Source organism: Pteropus medius, unplaced genomic scaffold (assembly GCF_902729225.1).
Source record: "Pteropus medius unplaced genomic scaffold, Ma_sr-lr_union100, whole genome shotgun sequence".
Lineage (NCBI taxonomy): Eukaryota > Metazoa > Chordata > Mammalia > Chiroptera > Pteropodidae > Pteropus > Pteropus medius.
The window spans coordinates 35,630-47,843 of NW_024351545.1; positions in this window are offsets into that span (position 1 = coordinate 35,630).

Sequence of the window (12,214 nt, forward strand, 5' to 3'; positions counted from 1 at the left end):
AAGGGAGGTTTATGAGTAAATAGAAAATCATACTTTTCATGGACCACACTGACAACAGTAGAAGCTTCGGCTCTCCCAGTGGTGGAAATCTTTTTGTGAAAATAAGACATAGAAGCGAGGTTAAGAATGACTTTCTTGATCCCTTGCAGAGCCAATGTCTTTGAGGCATGTCTCCACAAATAAATGCTTCAGGCGTGTACAGAAGACAAGAAATTGTACAGACTAGCCACAACAGAGTTAGTAGTAAAATTTGAATAACGTAATTTGTAAATTCGATCACACTTTTGTTCTAACCTTGAAACTTGAGTATTGAAAAGCTTTCCTCAAAGCCATTTGAATGCTATGCTACTTTTAAATGTTTGAATTTCATTAAAATTCAACTGAGATGCTTGAACTCTTTCTTCATAAAAGGACTGGAAAAAACAAAGTATGAAAAATCGCAGCTCATCTAACTAAATCTTTCATCCCATTCCTTTGTTTTGATAAACTTTCTTTTTCTTTAAACTAAGAGTAACTAAGATTTAGAAGTTCCAAAAGTAGTACTGTATCTCCTGGTTGACATGAAGTTAAAATTCTAATGAGAGACTAGATCTAGGTTTTTACGTAAACAGTGTTTTCTGAGTTGTTGAAAATAGAGCAAAACATTTTTTCTTCAGTTACCTGTTTACAACTTCATTGTCCTAGATAGGCACATTACTATTTTACCACCTTAAACTCTTTGATATAGTCAGTGTTAATTCATTGATGCAACACACAGCCATTGAGAGTTTACTATGCAGATATACTGAGTAGGACACTGGAAGAATAGGAGAGAAATGGTGGCAAACCACAATGGGCAGGTGAGCTTATTCCTCAAATCTCTAAAGAATTTGAATGGACAGCCATGCAAACATTAGTACAAAACCATGTTGGACAAAAAGCAAATAAGTTCCATTTTTATGTATTATACTTCACATGGCTGTTATATAAATCAAGAAAATTATAGCTTCTGGCTCTAAACCAGTTTTCTGGCATGGAGCCCAACGGCTTAGGGGTTTGATATTTAGCTTTTCTCTTTTTTCTTTTTAAAGCTTTTTTGAGATACAATTCTTATATCATATTGTTCATCCACTTAAAGTATACCATTCAATGACTTATATATTCACAGAATTGTGCATCCATCACCACAGTCAGTTTTAAAGCATTTTCATTTGCCAGAAAGAATCACTGCACCCCTTACCACCTTATCCTGGTCCCCTCATGTCCCTACATCCCAGCAAGCACTAATCTACTTTAAGTGTGTATGGATTTGTTTATTCTGGATATTTCATATAAAAGGAATTATATAAAATGTGGGCTTTTGGGATTGACATCTTTTAATTAGCATAATGTTTTCAACATTCATCTTTGTTGCACATATTAGTACTTCATTATTGCCAAGTAATATTCCTTTTTGTGTATATGCTGCGGTTTGTTCATTCATTCATCAGTGTCTTAATGGATGTTGGAATTGTTTCCGCTCTTTGTCTATTATGAATAATGCTGCTGTGAACCTTCATGTTTTTGTGTGGCTGTGTTTTCATTTCTCTCGTATGTACCTAAAAAAAATTGTGGGGTCATATAGGAACTATATTTACCCATTTGAGGAACTTCCAAAGTACTTTCCAAGTGATAGCACCATTTTACAGTCCCACAAGCAGTGTGTGAGTCAAATTTATCCACAGCCTCTTCAACAGTTACTATCTGTCTTCTATACTCATCTGTCCTGATGAGTATAAAGTGATATTTCATGATTTTGATTTGCATTTCTCTGATAGCTGATGATGCTGAACATCTTTTCATGTGCTCATTGGCTATTTGTATATCTTCTTCAGAGAACCATCCCTTCAGATCCTTTGCCCATTTTAAAACTGGCTTATTTGTCTTTATTGAATTGTAACAATCGTTTATGTATTCTAGATATGAATTCCTTCTGATTGGCAGAAATGTTCTCCCATTTTGCAGGATTTCTTTTCACTCCTTCATAGTATCCTTTGAACACAGAAGTTTTTAATCTTGATAGTCACATCCAATTTACTTTTTGTTGTTGTCATTGCTTGTGCTGTTGCTTGGTGTCTAAGAAACCATTGCCTCATAAAAGATCACAAATATCTCTGCCTATGTTTTCTGCTAAAATTGTTACAGTTTCAGCTCTTACTTTTAGGTGTTTGATCCATTTTGAAGTGTTTTATATATGGTAGGAATAGCAGTCCAGCTTCATTCTTTTGCATGTGGATATCCGGTTGCCCTAGCACCATTTCTTGGCAGATAGTTAAATTTTTATCATCAGACAAATGTTTACCATGTGGCTAAAAGTGGTAAATGTCAACATTATCTTGGAAAAAAATGTAGTCTGCAGTGCACAAAGTTGACTGTTAACTTCCATTTCCATATCAAATGCTCACATTTTCTTAGTGACAACATTCCAGCAGAGCCCCTTAAGTTTGTTTGTTTGTTTGTTTGTTTGTTTTCTGTGCATGTTTTGGGGCAGTGGTGTAGATGTGGAGAATGAGTGGACTTTAAAATTCACACAAAAAAACTTTACTTGTTTGGTATATAGGTTGTGTCAGGCATATGCTAGGCCAGGCACAATCTATATACCCAAGAAGCCCCCATTATATTGACTACTCTTAAGACTTACTACTTATAAGAGAAATGAACCCTGTGAATTATAAAGGGGTGATATATGTAATGTTTCTTTTCTTGTATGTCCAGGTAAGTGTTTGGTGGACGTGAACATGAGACTCTCAGAAATTAAAGGTATCTAAGAAACTACGTGGTCCAAATCTTCTCATTTTCAAGATAAGGAAATGAAGGCCCAGAGAAGGAACTGGATTGCCTTGGGCTGCATATCTCATTAGTGGTAGAGTAAGTCTCAGTACAAACAATAGGATCTCAGATCAATTCTGACTGTGGTTTGATTGCATGTTCTTGAGTATGAGTCCACTAGGTAAGGTGGATACACACCATTTGACTCATATATCTGACAATTTTATAACTAAGAAAAGGCAGTCTTAATTACTATATATACAAATGGTCCTTGATATTAGGTCTCCATGCTGTTTTGATTACTGTAGCCTTGTAGTATAGTTTGATGTCTTGTAGTACAGAGTGACACCTCCAACTTTGTTCTTCTTTCTTAATATCGCCATGGCTATTTGAGGTCTTTTATGGTTCGATATAAATTTTAGGGTTATTTCTTCTAACTCTCTGAAAAATGCCATTGGTATTTTGATAGGGATTGCATTGAATCTATAGGTTGCTTTGAGTAGTATGGCCATTTGAATAATGTTGATTCTTCCTACCCACCAGCACGGTTTATTCTTCCATTTATTTGTATCTTCTTCGATTTCTCTTTTCAATGACTTATAATTTTCTGAGAACAGGTCTTATACTTCCTTGGTTCATTTGATTCCCCAGATATTTTATTGGTTTCAATGCAATCGTAAATGGGATTGTTTCTTAATTTCTCTTTCTGAAACTTCATCATTGGTGTATAAAAATGTCACTGACTTCTGAATATTTATTTCATAGCCTACTACTTTACTGAATTCATTGATCAGTTCTAACAGTTTTTTTGGTGCAATCTTTAGAGTTCTCTATATAGTATCATGTCATCAGCAAATAATGAGAATTTTACTTCTTTCTTTCCAATTCTGATACCTTTAATTTCTCTTTCTTGTCTTATTGCTGTGGCTAAGATGTCCAGTACAATGCTGAAGAGGAGTGGTGAAAGTGGACATCCTTGTCTTGTCCCTGATCTTAAGGAAAAAGCTTTTAGCCTTTCTCCGTTGAGTACGATGTTAGCTGTAGGGTTGTCATCTATGGCCTTTATGATGTTGAAGTATGTTCCCTCTATTCCCACTTTGCTGAGAGTTTTTATCATAAATGTATGCTGGATTTTGTCAAATGCTTTTTATGCATCTATTGATATGATCATATGGTTTTTATCTTTTGATTTGTTAATGTGGTGTATCACATTAATTGATTTGTGGAATTTCCATTTATCTTGCTTTTGAGAAGAGCTCCTAAATTGTGTGGCTTTGAGTTTATGTTACTCTGTGACTTTAATTTGAAACTTTATATTGGAGCCCAATTGAACTGTTCTTGGATACCATTTACCAATCACCTGGCAAAACACTTAGGATGATTTCCTGAGTATTTAGCCCCACTGAAGGAAATAAAAATGATGCCGGTTGACGAGGCTGACCTGTCTCTAAGAGTGAGAGAAAATTTTGGATTTAGAAATATCACTTTGCATTAGGTTTATTATTACTTTAAATTATATGTTTAAAACAACTTTTTTTCCAGTTATAACTCCATTTTTGTATGTTTTCTATGTTTTACCTTTCATATGCAGATGGAATAATCTGGCAAATGGCAATATAGCAGAATAAAAGCTTTAGATTTTCATATCAGGCTATCACGATTTATAGCAGAGTTTCAGGAAGCAGAACCCTTCTTAAAGGAAAGAAGATATGTAGAAATCCTTAGAAAGGTAGAAAAGAAAAACTGAGAGTTAGACAATTTGAATTCTAACCCTAGCTCTTTCATAAATTTATTGTATGACCTTGGGCAAATAAATATTTAATTTCTCTAAGGAATTAAATAAATATTTAATTCCTTAGTTTGGTCATCAGTGACTTCTAAGGTAATTTCAATCTTAATAATCTATAGAATTTTGAGGAAATGGCATAGCATTCTGGAAGGGAGAAAATGAAAAGAATTTATTACATTGATTCATTTTCCCCCCTACTCATTGTAAAGCTGTATTTGTGCTATTGTCTAATCAGTGTCAGATAAATTACACTCTAGTGCTATTTATAGTGGGAAATAGAGTAGATGGTAAATCCCTGAATGAATTTTATAGAAGTAAATGATTGTAATAATATTATTTCCAATGACATTCTTAATTCATCTCCAGAGAAGGGTTAGACAGATGAAGTCCCAGGACAGTGGTGTATTATGTTGATCTAAGCAGGTTTACTTGACAATACTTTACAAGAGAGACCTGGAAGCCAGTTGAGAGTGGGTTATTTCATTCATCAAACTTACTATCTTTCTTTTCTTCTTACACTGTTTTTTGTTGTTGTTGTTGTTTGTTTTTGTTTTTGTTTTTGTTTTTGTCACTGTCACCAACGGAGTAGATCTATACATAAACCAAAATTCGTGTTCCTCATTTCAAAAATAAAGAAAGCCAGGGCAAAATGAAAAAGAATATTATAAATTCTATAAATACCATAACAGAGAGTAATTAAGGTTTACTTTAATGGCATAATATTTAACTAATTAAATAATTCTTGCAGTCAACCAATATTTCTTGGGCACCTTTTGTATGCCTAGGCTCTATGCCAGGTGCTGGGGAGACAGCAATGAGTGAAAATACATCTTATATGGAGAGTCAGACAATAAGAAAAATAATTTCACAAAGATATAAACAATGGTACATATTATAAAATAAGAGCACAGACAGTTCTGAGACTGAGTGCCTTCATCTGGGCAAGAGGTCAGGGAAAGTTTTCCCAAGGAATTGACATTGAGCTCAAAGATTAAACAAAAGTATGGTCTATTCTTCCCTATGGCACATATTTATGTAAGTCAAATTGGCTCACTCATGATTGGTAAAGTGAAAGTCGCATTCCTTCATAGTATAGATTTTCCCCAACATATTATCTGAAACCAAATAATGCAGCTGAAGGCAATATCCATTCACAGCACTGAACACAGCAAAGTATGGGAGAATGCAATATTGTGCACTTACCCATCCACTTTGTAATTCTTCCTCCAATTTGAATATATGCTTCATCTTAGATTCTTTTGATCTTTCAGTATTTGCCCTTCTCTCTCTATTAATTGGAAACCCAATCCCTCTATACTCCCTTTCATCAAAAACAACTTTACCTTTTGGTAAGATTCCCAAATCTTATTTATTAAAAATGTAATGTCTTAATGGGACTAATATTTCCTATGGGATTATTATTTTTTTGTTGCTTGAATCAGAATATTGCAATAGACTCTGAGTTGTTTGCCCCCAATTTAATTTTCTTTATGAGAGAGAATTTTCAGATACCTTACAGCAGAAATATTTTTATTTGAGAGCAAATATAATTAAAAAATATATGCAACAACTATCTGTTTAAATGAAACTTCTTTCAAAGAGTTCAGTGTAGGTACGTTAACTCTCAGCTTTAATTTAGTCAGAACTTAAGAAGTATATAGCTTTTATTTTACCTCTCTAAATAGTTTAGACACAGAGAAGGTATTTGACTTATTTAAAGTGACAAAGTACCTTCAGTTGAATACTCTTTTCATGATGGCATATTGCTTTTGACTTGTGAATTATTTTTACTTACCACTCACACATGCTCTCAGACATTTCTAATCCTATGAAAAGGCCAAAGTATTTTACAAATAAATTTTATTTAAGTATACTTTGCACACAATATGAGCCATATGCTTTAAATTTATCATAGGCTGGACTTGGAAAATGTAGTCATCACCTCAGAAGTTTCCCTCATACTCTTTCTCAGTTGATCCTGCCCATCCCACTCCTAAGCAACCATCAACCTACTTTTTATCACTACAGATTAGATTTGTCTTCTCTAGAGTTTCATGTTAAGCAGTTCTTACGCAACAGCATCTACTACAGGGCTAGTGTAGATAACTAGAGTTCCAAAGACTTGGTCAATAAGGAGACGTAAACACAAATGGATAGATTCAGACTCACAGCACAGTAGGTAGCAGGAGCTTTGTTTGTATTGATTCTTCTTGCTCACCAAGAAAGACCCATGGTGTGATGGGGAGAAGGGCCCAGGTGAAAGTTTATGCATGCAGTGTACCCATGTCACAGCTGAGGAATACTGTGCCAGGAAACCCCTATTATAAAGGGACTACTGATAAGCCTGTCCATCCTCCTCTGTGGAAACAGACATTATCCTTATTCTCCTGGTCAGGAAACAAATCTGCCTACTGACTCCGAGGAAGTGTTATTTTTATAATCATGGAATGTCTCTAAGGAGAAGAGAAAACTTTAATTTTATTACTCTAGAACATAAATCTAGTCCCTGCAATGGAGCAGCATCCTTAAACAAAGTGTCAATGCCCTCTGCTCAGAAAATGTGCAGAAATGCCAAAATTATCTCCCCAAACCATATCAATGTAATCATATAGTATGTGCTCTTTTGAATATGACTTATTTTCCTCTGCATACTGTTTTTAAAATCCATCTTTCTATTGCTTACTAGAATTCCATTGTATGGTTATGCCACAATTTGTTTATCTATTTACCTGGTGATGGGCGCTTGGATTATTTGCATTTTAGCTATTATAAAGCTACTATGGACATTCATATACAAGTCTTTGTGTGGACATGTGCTTTCATTTCTCTGAGTGGTGAGTGTGTGTTACCAAAGAATGCTAAGTGTATGGTAGATATATGTTTTAGTTCTTAAGACATCGTCACACTGTTTCCCAAAGTAGTGTAGTATCTCAGTACATTCTCAGGAGCAGTGACAATTCCAGTTGCTTCACACCCTCACCAATATTTTGTATAGTTAGTCTTTCTTAACTTTAGACATTAGATATTTGTCTGTTTATCCTTTAAATTCTGTTGATTTTCCCTTCATCTGTTTTGATGCTTTATCAGAAATATGTATGTTCAAGATTGTTGTGTCTTATTGATGAATTGACCTCTTTATTATTATAAAATATCTCATTTTTTTCTCAGTAAAATTTTTCTTCTGTAGTTTACTTTGGTATATATTTTTAGTGGTTGCTCTAATGTTTACAATATATATCTTTAAGTTATCACAGTTCAATATCACATAATGTGCTATTTCACACACAATATAAAAATTGGACAACAGCGTATTCTCCTTTCTCCTCCTATTCTTTGTGCTATTGTTACTCTACATTTTATATGCAAATATATTATAACCCCCAAGACATTATTATTTTGTTTTAAATGGCCAATGATCTTTCATATAAATTTAAAATTGAGAAAAAAATGTATTCTACATCTACCTACTACACATTTATTGTTTCCTGCACTCTATTCCTCTGGGCAGACTCCAATTTTTATCTGGTATGATTTTCCTTATGTCAGAAACACTTCCTTTAATATTTCTTGTAGTTCAAGTTCACTTGTAGCATTTTTCTCAGTTTTTGTTTGATACATTCTTTATTTTGCCTTCACCTTTGAAGGATATTTTAGCTGCATAAAAATACCAGGTTGACAGTTTTTTCTCAAGCACTTAAATGTTCTATTCCTATGACAGCCAGCCTCTAAGATGACCATCAATGATCCTGATCTCCTGGTATTCATGTGTTTGTTTAAGTCTTGTCCCACTCTGAATCAGGTCTAACCCATATGATCAATAGAACATGACTGAAATTACATTATGTTACTTCTAAGACTGTTTAACATGGTCATTGCATCTTGCCCCTTGAAGGTCTTTTAAACACTCATTGTGGACACAGCCACTCCCTGTGCCATAAGGATATTCAAGCAGTCTCACGAAGTGACCTACTTGGTGAGCAACAAACATGTATCAACTTGTCAGAAATGAGAGCGATACACCTTGAAGGCAGATTCTCATGAGAGACACCTAACCAGAGCAGCCTAAATGAGCCAGTCTCAAATTCCCAACACACGAAACTTGTGAGAGATAATATGTTGTTATTGATTGGAGTTTAAAGACACTAGTTTTGGAGTGACTGCTATGCTGCAGTGGATAGCAGTCACTGCAATTTTCTTTTGTCTGGTGTCGTTTTTGATGAAAAGCATGCAGTCATTCTTGGCTTTGTTCCACTCTGTATAATGTGCCTTTTGCTCTCTGGATGCCTTGAGGATTTTTTTTTATAGGTTTTCAGTAATTTGACTACTTTGTACCTCAGTATCTTCTTTGTGTGTGTGTATGTTGATCTTGCTACTTGTTGAAATACTTAAACATGAGCATTTATAGTTTTCAACAAATATGTGAAATTTTTGTCCATTATTTCTTCAAACACATATATGTTAGACCATTTGATATTTTCCCTCAGGTTCTTCCCACCACCACCAGAATCTTTTTTCTTTGTTTCATTTCATTATGGATAATTTTTGCTACATGATCAACTTTGCTAATCTTTCCTTCTGCAATGCCTAATCTGTTATTTATTTTATCCAATGTAATTTTCATTTTACGTATTTTATTTTTCATCTCTAGAAGTTCCATGGGATTCTTTTTCATATCGTCCACTTCTCTACTCAGATGTTCATCTTTTCCTATAGATCTTAAGCATATTTATAATATACATTTCAGTATTCTTGCATGCTAATTCCACCATCTCTGTTATTTTTTAGTATATTTCTATTAACTTATTTTCTCCTCATTTTGAATCACATTTTCTTGACCTTTATGTTTATATGCAAGTAAGTTTTTTGGATGGTGAACAGAGTGAATTTTATATTGTTGAGTGCTGGATTTCATTGTATTTCTTTAAAGAGGGTTGGATTTTGTTCTAACATTCAATTAAGTTATGTGCAGGTTAGATCAAAGCTTATTTTTTAAACTGTTTATTGGTAAACACCCAGAGTACCTTTTTTCCTATGGTTAATTTTGCCCCACTACAAGATGTGACCTCTCTGGGATCTTGATTGAATGCCTTGTGTCTTCGTCAGCATCTCTTTATTTTGACTGTTGGGAACTTGAAAGATTCTCAGTTCCGTGTGAGCTATGGGATTTATCCTGCTTCATAGCTGCCTGGTAATTGCTCTTTCCCCAGAAATTATTTTTCCTAGCCTTGTGAAGTTTCATCCTATAAACATAAAGATTGGTATTCAGTTCACAATTCAAGCAGACCCCGAAGCAGATTTCTAGGCTCTTGCTCTATGCATCTCCCTCTTTTCTTGTACTGTGCCCTATAAATTTCAGCCATCTCAATCTCCCCAAACTCTAATCTGTCTCATCAATTCAACAATACTTCTGGACTCTACTTGGATTCCCCTTCCCTGTGCTCTTTTATAAATTGTCTCCAGGCTAAAAGTGGAGTAAACTTTAGGGCTCACCTCATTTGTTTCCCTTCTCTAAGAGACCACAGTGCTATGCTACCTCTTTTTCAATATCTGAAACTGTTATTTTTTCGTCGATTTTTCTAGTTATTTATGGTGGGAAGGTAATCCCAGAGCATGCCACTATCTCAAGACCAGAAGTGAAAGTTCCAACCAATATCTTCTTGTTAAGAAAACTTAAGAACATATCATTATTTTTTTTCATTATATTTGTGCCCTCCTATGCCAACACATAAATTTCATCATGTACATTATTATATTTGCAAAGTTTTCTGGAAAAGCTTATTTATCATGGACCCCATAAAAACACCACATTTCTGATGTAGAATAAGACCAACCAGATACAACTGAAATTGGCGAGCATGGCCTATTTTATGGTCAGTTCTCCCACCATACTTGTAGGCTCTGACTCTTATTTCCAGAGTTCATCTTAAAGGACAGTTAGGCCAGATTCTCTGATTTGTGACCAAGGTTTTGGTTCTAGGTGAACGGTCTCATGTTCTACATCAATTCCAGGGTTACTATCTATCTTCTTAAAGAAAAGATAGCATGCCTTTTATGTTTTACTGCACTTAGAAGCTGTTTCAGTTTGATTTGTCCCAGAAGAGCAACAATGCTGTGTATTTCTCACTCTTCTTGCTCTAGGAAAAAAACTCTTTGGCAGTAACCTGGAGATAGTTTACAGTGTGGATGCAATACTTCTGAGATAGAAAAGAGCTCTTTTAAAAATAATAATAGGAATGATAATATTTATAACCAGTAATGTAACATAACAAATCATTTACTGGGGACAGATATAATAAATAGAAATAATCATGAAAGATCTATATTGAATGAATGCACTAACCAGTAAATCTTATTACTGATATTCAATGGATACGAGAGTATGAAGCATGATTAAATGACCTTTGCTACAAAATATGCCTCCTTTCTGTCTCTAAATGTTCTTTCACTAGCCTAGGAGAGTCCCTCTTGTTGGATCTACTCTACTGTCTGACAAGATGTGATAGTGGCTTGTTGAGCACCTGAATGTGTGTATTTCCAGTTTGTATCAGGAGCATTCCCTCCTCATTTCTAGCTGGTAAACAATTAAAGCATGGTAGCTCTTCCTAAACATAATAAGGGATAATGTAGTTGTATAAACCTATCAGTTTTGATTTCTTATTTATTCATTAGCATAGGGTTTTTCTCCTTTCTTTTTGCAGTTTTGCACTATTATAGTCTCAGGGGAAAAAAAATCCCAGAAGATGAACTCACTCATAAAGGTGAAAGACTATTTCCTTTTGAGCATTATTCAAAAGAAACTAATTATCTTTAGAGAGCTGGGAAAATTTGAAATGACCTCTCAGGATGAATCTGTAGAGGCTTCCTAGGAAGATTTTGATTGCTAAGCTATACTCATTTAATTTTTTTATTTTAATAATTTTCTGCAAAATATTAAAACAAGATTCATTTCAAAATATCCTTGGAGCTGCTTCTTGGTTAACTGCAATTATATATCAGAGCTGCATGCTACCTTTCACATTCACTGGCTCTGTTTAGTTTTGCACACCATAAGTGTAAAGTTAAAAAGGAAAAATCCTTTTTTGTGATTCTCTCTCATCACAAATGGGAGAAATATCATTGGACATCACCTGGAAAGGAGCCACTGGATTTTTCAAGTTTAAAGAAGACAATGTTATTATGTTTGGTTCTTCCTAATAGATTTAGATGGTAAGAATTTATCTGGGACAGTCCTCATAGGGACACATGGTAGATATTTCAGAAAAATAGAGGACACGCATGTTCTAGAACAATAAGGGACCTTCTGATTACCTGACATGCTTCTCTGGGTGATTACTTGGTTATCATATTAGAAAAAAGACCAAATATTTTTCTAAACTGGAAGTAGGAGAAGGCAGAAAATAAGCTCTGTAATAAAATAATTAAGCTAAATTGGAACCATGTATTGTATTATCAGTATGTTATAAATGAATCAGTACGTGAAAAGTGCTTACATCAGTGTCTCTCATGTAGAGAAATCAGTATAAGAGTTATTACATTGATTGAAACACAATCCCTGGCTGCCTCCAAAGTGAGTCATTTATTAGAAAATGGGGGACGTGTGTATACACTGAGGTATGTTCTGGGTAATCTGTTACCAGA